The sequence below is a fragment of the Pundamilia nyererei genome, unplaced genomic scaffold (genome assembly GCF_000239375.1).
Source record: "Pundamilia nyererei isolate P.nyererei 1_Seehausen unplaced genomic scaffold, PunNye1.0 scaffold00087, whole genome shotgun sequence".
NCBI lineage: Eukaryota > Metazoa > Chordata > Actinopteri > Cichliformes > Cichlidae > Pundamilia > Pundamilia nyererei.
In genome coordinates, this window is record NW_005187488.1 from 1,133,596 (window position 1) to 1,142,955 (window position 9,360).

General features: G+C 40.8%; 1 long non-coding RNA gene across 2 annotated transcripts in view; it reads left to right on the plus strand.

The window, feature by feature from the left end:
• The window catches only part of LOC106456293 (uncharacterized), a 37,403-nt gene extending 32,412 nt beyond the window's left edge, over positions 1-4,991 (plus strand). For both annotated transcript variants that reach the window (XR_001290446.1, XR_001290447.1), the window contains exon 3: positions 4,473-4,991. This is a non-coding gene — a long non-coding RNA (uncharacterized LOC106456293). The remainder of the gene's footprint in view (positions 1-4,472) is intronic.
• The last annotated feature ends 4,369 nt before the right edge of the window (positions 4,992-9,360 follow it).

Consider the following 9,360-nt stretch of genomic DNA (forward strand, 5'->3'; position numbering starts at 1 on the left):
GTGAGGCTGGAAGCTTGTGAATGAATGAATGTTTTTAAAAGATTGGTTAGATTTGACAGCTAATGTGCAGCTTGTAGCGCTGACTAGTCCATCCATCCATCGGGCTAACACAGAGAGACAGACAACACAATTTAGAATTGCAAATTGTACGGCACTTTCATTTATGCTCTGAGGCAATTTATACTTTATAAGCTGCAAAATAACCCCACGTATAAGACTGAGGTAAATGTCTTTGTACTGTAGGAGGAAGCTGGAGTTCCTGGAGGGAACCCACATAAACACAGGGAGAACATGCAAACTCCACACATATGGTGGAGTCAAACTCAGGACCTTGTTGCTGTGAGGCAGCAGTGATAACCACTGCGCCACTGTGCTGCCCCTGCTGAGAATTCATAGCGCAGAATTTGACTTTTGGTGGATCTCAGCCAACTAGTTCTCTCTGTGACCTATTGTAGACGTGACTCCCTTCCAGCGCCACTGTTATCAAATGACTGACCTGGTTTATTCAACATCAGATGAATGGGATTTCCCGCAGTGCAACAAAGTCACTGTGGGAAATGTCATTCGGGCTGCATGCCTCAGTGTTATACCTGCGGTTAGTTCGCTGCTTATAAAGTATAAATAGCGTCAGAGCATAAATGAAAGTGCCGTACACCATCAGAGCCAGATATGAGCACGCAGCGCCAGCCTCTCCATAATGCTTACTATAAAGGTACATATGACACTCTGCTGGTGGGATCACTCAGCTGCACTCAGATACCAAACTGCAAATAGGGGTGAGATCACGTGAATAGGCAGTGGGGCACGGTGCCAGCCGGGTCGTGTTGGTTACAACCTCGCCCACATTCCTTTTAACACTCAGTCACCCGCTGGAAATACATTTTCACAGACACGTGGCTTTCCTGCTTTAGCAACCGCTCAGCTGCCTGGGGAGCCAACCACTGTGTGAACCGTGTAACGCTTCTATAACAGGGCAATGATGGAAGCACCAAATATGTCAGCGTGACAAGATCCTCTGTTATTTAAGTGCTTTTAAGGCATAGCTATAAGTTTAATCTGATGTCACCACACATTCACTCGCTTATCATTTCAGATAAAACTAAAAAGATAAGGGGAAAATGCAACCTAGAGTTTGGTTGCATCTTTTTTGATTTCCTTTCTGCTTATTAAAAAAAAACTAATTTGGCAGGTGTCTGTGGGCTGTAGTGATGAAAGTGGTTAGGCAGGTTAGAGCCAGACCTTTGATGATTACACCAGTGTTGTGCCGCGTTGACGTCTAACACCAACCAATCATGTGGTGGTGTCGGTTTTATTATTTTAAGGTTTTCTGATGTGTGAGACATATTTACACCAGTTGTTTTCGTGAAACACCCTCTATGGACAAGCAAGACCGTTTATTGTTAGTTTTTCCATTCGAAAGAAAAAAGGTGATGTCCCAGACTGTTGTTGTTGGAGGTTTGTTTTTCTTTTAAGCAACCTACTCAAGCTTAAGGTGACTCAACGCCTTCATCATGTGATTGGCAGATTTAGATTCCTGAGTAAATGCCCCATCAGGGGCAGTGACAGGAAGTGGAGGAAGACTGTGGCAGTCCCAGCAACACTGTGCTGCTTCTTTTATAATGTTGCCTTCAGCTTTATACCTAGAAGCTACACTAAACTGCCTGCCTGAGTGCTTGTTCGCCAAATTCATTAGTTTATTTAGTTACAGCTGGAGAAACTTTATTAGAAGCTTTGTCCAAACACAAAGAGCTTCGGTTTCACTTGATCCTTGAACTCGTAAAAGTCGCAAACGTGTTTTGAACTTTAAAGAAATGCATTTAAAATTATGCAAATGCCATTTAAACTATCACATTTGATTAAATCGTGCATTAAATGATCTTATAATGACAAAATCTTGAAAGCAGATGTTTTTTTTAGGGACCTAATGTAATTTTGTCTAGTAATACCAAAGATGAAAGCCTCCAAAGGAGTGCACAGTCTAATCAATAAACCTTTGTCTACAGGTGTTTTTTTTTAAGCAGGGATTTTACACTTTCATGATAAGAAAAAAAAAATGGGCGGATTGATCCAAATATTTATAAGATCGATACCAGCGCTGGTAAAGGTACTGGATCAATACTATCACAATACTTTGTTTCTATCCTCTAGAGACGATTTCCATTAGCATCTACTCCTACTTGGATCGACTCGCCACGGCTGGTTTTCCGTTATAATCTAGTACTACCTCATGTGCGTGGTTGTCATCATGGCAATCCTGCTGAGCGTCCCGTGATGTATGCAACACAAACGCTACAACAAAGTTGGACGTAGAGATATACCTGCTGCTCGGTCTGTGGCTTTTCGTCAGACTCGGAGGACCACAGTTTTTATTTTCATGACTCATCAAGTGACGTCATTGACCGAATCTCACATTTTAGTACCTGCTTGAATCGCTTGGAACCCCGGATTGTGAAGGTACTAAAAAGTACCTGATACCAGGTACTGTGACCTAACGGAAAATCCTTAAAACCGTGGCGAACCGTGCAGAGTCGATCCGAGTAGGTACTAATAGAAAAGGGGCTTAAGTTCTGTAGGTAGCCAGATGAACTGTAATAAATTAATAATTTGGGGGGGGGGGAATTAAAACTATACCTCAAACATGCACTGATGTATTTACTGATGTTCAAATATTAATATTAATGTAAACACAGCAAAATATAAATAAAATGTATTTTATTTTTCTTTAAAACCTTCGCCAATTTGCAAATTCCAAACACAGAGCTCCCAGGAAAATTTAATTAGTTCTATGGTAAATGGTCTGTATTTGTATAGCATTTTACTTGGTCCTAAGGACCCCAAAGCGCTTTACACTATACACAATCATCCACCCATTCACACACACATTCACACACTGGTGATGGCAAGGTACAGTGTAGCCACAGCCGCCCTGGGGCGCACTGACAGAGGCAAGGCTGCTGGACACTGGCGCCACTGGGTTCTACGCGTTTTTAGAGAGGATGTCAAGTATTCGCGAGTGGTTGTGGTCCATAACCGCCGTTGACTGTACTGTACTAATGTATCTGATGCCAAAGCAACCTTAACCATTTTAAGACGCTGGCCAATCAGAAGAAATCAAACAATAACACAGAGGACAGTCTGACGTCAAAAAGGCGATAAAGTAGTGTACCGCTGACATTGCAAGACCCACTGTGAATGCAGGAATTTTTTAAAAAGCTCCATTTTCCATGCCCTTACATGTGAAGTAAAGGCCAAAACGTATAGAAAATGCTGTGTTTAGGGGCTTGAAATTGTTTAGACTGGATTAGTTTGAGCTTGATGTTCATAATAACCGGCCAATAAAAAGCAGATCTCAGTGTATTGGTTAAATTATGATTCAAGAGCATTATACAATCATTTCAACACAGTCTCACGGTAGTTTGTGAAGGCGTCACAGCCTCTGATCTACTGATTTGAGTGTCAAGACGTGAATTTCCCACCCTATTTGCATGTCCTTGAACACAAATTAGTTTTTATCTCTGGTCTGTACTGATTCATATCCACGGTGGTGTAGCAGGTCACGCTAGAGACCCAAGTCCTGCATGTCATAGATCTATATTACTTTTAACTTGTTTTTAATTTTAAAGGGCTTAGATTTAACAACAACTGATTACATTCAGCTACTGAAACTTCCTTATGTCTGGGATTGAAGCTAAACTCAAGTTTGGCGCTGTTTAATTGATGTCAGCTGACATAATTGAGTCATTTGATTGGCCGATTATCTCTGCTTACTTGCTTCTATGCATTTTTATTGCAGGTACGATTTGATTAATGTGGGTTTTGGCTCGTCTGGACAGAAACATCAGCAATCTGTCAGCACACTGCAATCCTGTATGTAATGCATTACAGTGTAATGAGCTAGATCCAGGCTTTGGAGGGTCAAACTCATGAGGGGACACTGTGGACATAAAATGTAAGATGTGGCGGTGCGACAGGTTAATTGCAGGAAGCATATCAGGGTGATTTGGGTTCACCAGAAGTCAGAACTGATGTATTTTTAACCTGTGTGAAGAACCCGCTCAAAACAAAGAGGTGACACCTGCAAAAGGAGGCTATTTATTTTCAAATTCTGGCAGTTTTGTGACCCCACCTTTGAGCTCAATGCAGCTTTAATAGTTCCCAAAAAGAAGAGTAGAGCTGAACTTTATTTAGATCATTTACTTGTGCTAACTGGAAACCTTAAAGCTTCGATCTTAATCTTGTGTACTGTTTGATAGATAAACTGAGCTTTGGGTAAATGTGTGAGTGTTAAACTTTCCCCGCTCTCATCTGAATTTCACAGCAAATTTAGCACTGACTCCCGAGTCATAATGAAAGGACAGCTCATTTACAGAGTTGAAAGTTTTTTTTGATAACTTGCATTATGAAACTAAGGTTTGTCCACAAACAGTCACATCGGGACTCTGACTCGCTCCTGTCTGCCCTGTGTTTTGCAGGCTTCTGCTGCTGCTGTGATGGTGGTGTTGCAGACCCCCCATGCCGGCCAGATCTTTCTGCAGCTTCTGCACCGACACATGATCTGACTAGGAAGGATGCAAAGGTGGAAGCAGACCGTGCTGGATTCAGTTTCACAGCATCTTACTGGAGCAAACACACACAACATACTGCAAGGTTTTCAGTAGTATCTACTTCCCCCTTTTTTTTTCTTTTTTTTTGTTTGAGAGGACACGGATACACCCTGACTGGGCCCCTGTAGTGCTCTACATTGTGGCTGGGAAGTACCTAGTTTTACAACTGTCATGCTGGCCTGCTTAAAGGGACAGTGCTGATCAATTCGAAGCACATATTGAGGGGTCTTTTAGTCACCCTAACAAGGGGGTCACATGGATGTTTGAGTCGTCACCTGATGTGTGAGGAATGTGCAGTCAGAAGAGCCGTTTTCTGCATCAAGCACTGCATAAAAATACTGATTGATATTTGTTAAAAGAATGTCTTTAATAAAAAGTTGAATTGAATGGGGTGTGAGAGTTTCCTGCTTTTGAAAAACGAAAGAGAGAAGACTCACAGCTCTACAGGTTCTTTTTAGTCTTAAATCCAACCATTCTGAGGTGAAAGGGAATCTACCATGCAATCATTTCTAAAATCACAAATGTGTGTTTTCCAAGTGTTTTCTGGCACTTCACACTGTTGAATGGTAGGAAAAAGCTGCACACTTTGTCTGAATACATTTCTCAGCGTTTATGAAGGCAGAGTCCATAAAAGCGAGTTGAGTGCGCTCATTACATTGATGCCCGTCCTGGGTGTTCTGCATCACTGCCCTCTGTTTACAGCTGCAGAGAGTGAAAGTACTTAATCTGTACATGAACTCTCTGAACTTCACCATGAGGGTCATTTACACACAATGGACACCGGGCACTGTGACAGCACTTACTACAAAATCCTAAACGATACACACGGACCTGGCCAGAAACAGTTCCTGTGTTAAAGACTTGGCACCTAATAGATAACGCATCTCCTGATAGTAGTATAGTATAAAAAGAGCAAATGCTCATCATCTCTGATGGAGTAAACCCCAAAAATGACACCAAATGGTGCTGCTTCTCCTCTATGGCTGCTTTTAAGTCGGGGGTGGTCATTCCTATTAAAAGTACGAAGCATGAACGGTGCTTCAGGAAAACGTGATAAATGTTGCAGATTGTTGCCACTGTACCATACAAATGCCTATTTCTTTTCCTTTTTAAAAAAATATTTTGCAAGCTACATGCTTGGTCTGTGCTTACAGAGTAGCAGCAAAGAATGTGTCTGACTCGGTACACCACAGATGATCCATGATAGCTTTGCCTCTTGAATCCACACGACACCGCATGTATGAAATTCTGAAGGTTTCTTTTAAACCAGTTTGATAGCGATGGTAAAACTGTGACTCAAAGTCTATTTGAACATTTTTTTCCAGTTTAAAGAACATAGAGTTTACCGAGCACCAATTGTCGAAGCCATGTTTAGATTTCACGCTGCAAGTGATTATTAAACATTACAACCACTCTCACTTTCAGTTTCAGCCTCTTAAGTGGAGCGATAATTATCTGGCTAAATGTGTTTTCAGTCTGTGTGATTGTCTTACGCTACAAGACAATCATTTTGAACGCTACAAAAAAAACCAAGAGAAAATTACTGTCATCAATAACATGCTTAAGAGAAGTAGGACAGACTTTAAACATCTGAATGGGAAGCACCTAGACATTGGTAAGAAAAGAGTCCTGTACTGTGCAAAAGTCTCGAGATAACGCAATCTTTAAAATATGCTACTAGGAAAATGACAAATTGGTACAGCAGCTTATTGAAACGTGCAAACATGCACATTGTTTTTTCACCTTTATTCTTCAGCACAGCCTGAACTCTCTTAGGCTTTTCTTCTCATTCTTGAAGGACATTCAAAGCTTTTCTTTGGATTTTTCTGCCTTTTGTTCTCAAGTCGATCCCACATTGCTTCAGTAATGTTGAGGTCTGGGATCTGGGGAGGCCCAGATGATTGATAGAGCTCCTGTGTGTGTTTTATGCTTGTAACTGCCAGTGTGTTTGGGATCACTGTCATACTGAACAGTGAAACCACTGCCAACTGGTGGTGGATGGTGAAATGGTGGATCAAAATCTGATGATATGCTTCTGTGTTCATAAGCCAATCGATTACGAGATCTCCAACACCACAGCCCCAAACCATGACTTCCCCTCCACCATGCTTTACAGATGGTTATAGATACATTTTCAGATTGGAGTTAGTTACTCAGTAAGACCTGTTAGAATTTGGCATACCTCAGTCTTCTCCCACATTTCTTACCCTTAGGAATGGCATCCTGACAGCCACCCTACCACTGAGACCATTTATGATGAGTTTTTAGCAAACAGTAGATGGATCAGTACAGTGGCATGGTGGTTAGCCTCACAGAAAGAAGGTCCTGAGTTCAATCCCACCATCAGGTGGGGATCTTTCTGTGCAGAGTTTGCATGTTCTCCCCGTGATGGATCAAATGAAGGGCCAGATGCATCTCTCAGGTTTTTGCTGGATTTTTTTCTGTTTCTTAAGGATAAGACTTTCACATGCTGTTAATCTGCTGTAGATATGTTTTTTAGTTGTGCTACCTATTCCTTTGTTCTCCACTTGTCTAGTTTCCTCAACTTTAAGGACAGACTAAGCAACATGGCCCATTTTCTGCTATCTCTTTAGGAATTACCGTGTTTGTCAAAAATACAACTTTATGTTTGTCAAACTGCTATTTGTTTGGTATTAGATTCAAGTAAAGAAGCAGTGTGTTTTCTGACAGGCGGCTAGTAACAAAGTTCCTAAAGATAGGGGGGAAAAAAACTGTCTCTTTGCTAAGTTATGCACAGAAAGAACAATGATTCATTGCTTGAGTTTTATGGCTTTTTAATGCTTCAATGAGTCATAGGTCAGATATAAGTGGCTTCACAACAACAAAAAAAGCATTCCTCTGAAAATGGTCAGGTACAAGGACTGGACTGAAAATGGGTGAAAAGGCAGCAAATGTTAAAAAAAAACAAAAAACAAAAACCTTTAAAAGACCTTAAGAAAGAGTACTTTTTTGTAATTTAAATCCTTAGAGTAAAGATATTTTACAAAATAAAGGATTCAGACTGTTGCACAGTTTTATATTTATTGCCCAAAATTAGCACATTACAATGTCTGTAGTATATTAACTCGCTTGAATAAAGGAACTTCCTCCCCAAAAAACAAAAAGAAATCTTTTAGTAGGATTAAAATGGGAAAAACCGAGGGGGAATTCCCCTTTAATAGTTCATAACAAACGGAACAACTGAAGCTTAACATAAAATTAATCACCATGTGTTATGTTTATTTAAACCTTTCATTTTGAAAAGGAAATGATTACCACTACTTTCCTTTTGCTTTTGTTCTTAAAGCTAAGCTAAGCTAACAGTTTAATGGCTGTCGCGTCACAATTACTGTACAGACTTGAGCGCTGGCTTTGATCTTCTCATTTTACCGTCAGAATCAAAGCACACACTGGCTTTTATTTCCGGTATGTGTTGAGCTATTCCTTTAAACCGCACAGCTGGAGGTGAAGTGCCACGTTCGTTTGAATGGCCAGCACTTCCAGTTCCTTCTCCAGGTTTGACTGGAGAGCAGGTACGTCAGGCTCAGATCATCTTAGCAAAACATCCTTTTCTCTTCTCTCTGCCCTTCAGAAATCTTTGGATGTGGTCAGCTAAGTAATGAGTCATGAGTCATGCTCAGTAGACTGTATATCCTTCTGTCACCATCACTTTTTAGTTTTATCTTGTAACCGAACTCCTGTTTTGCATGAAGACCTCCCTACTTCAGCTTTCACTTGAACCACTCCGAAGCAGCTTTGGTCGTTCTAAGTCGACTGTTATGCGCGATTGCCGCCATAAACTGTGCTGGGTCAAGATTTTTCTTTTTCTTCTTGTCAAGGTGTTGGATCTAGAAGAAAAGCGAGGAGGTTAAACAAACTCAAAGCTCATTGAAATAAACCTCTGTCAACTCCCACTCCCTGTTTCTGAGTATAGGAATGCGCTGTTGTTGCGCTTCACATCCCACGCAGAATTGCTGCAGGCCTTCAGGTAATGAATGAACAGGGGATGCCCACCCAGCAACCACCAAACAAAGAAAAGTGGGCACACTCACTCCCAGACTGGTAAAGGATGACTGAGTTTCCCACCACCGTGTAACCTCACCGTGTCATTTGTCAGCATGTTTACTGCCCGTTATTCATCTTCAGTGTGGAGATCTATACTGATTGATTTAATCATTAAATAGTGAAATTTATCCCTTAAATTTTAAAATAAAAATTTTTTCTAACTGAAAAAGTATCTAAAATAAATTTGTGAGTACAGGTTGTCTAATAATGATTGCTTAAAAATGGTTATGGTGTGATGTGAAGTATTCGGGATCATTTAATATGAAATCTAAATGATGGGTAGTAGCTGCAGTGGCATTTTATGCACTTGTTTTACAGTCCACTAAACTTTAATGGAAACCTGCTTAACATGTGATTATTATTTTTTAACTAGGTCGCAATAAGGGAGCAAGGTGAAGTAAAGGACAGAACGACGGTCTCATAGAAATGTGAATAGTTGGACATAATGCGACAGCCCTACCGTTCCCTCTAAAAGCTCATCTACATGTTTTAACGTGTCTCTTTAAAACCAAAAGTCCTTCTTGGAGAAAGTCTTGCCACCCGGCAGCCAGTAGGAACAGACACCCTGTAGAGACGGGTGGCAAAATGAGAGAAAAGTCAACATCACACGCCCGAACTGAATGATTTATTCAACATGAGTATATATTGAGACGGGTGGAGCAAAGCTGTTTCTTGGAAACACGTTTCTGTG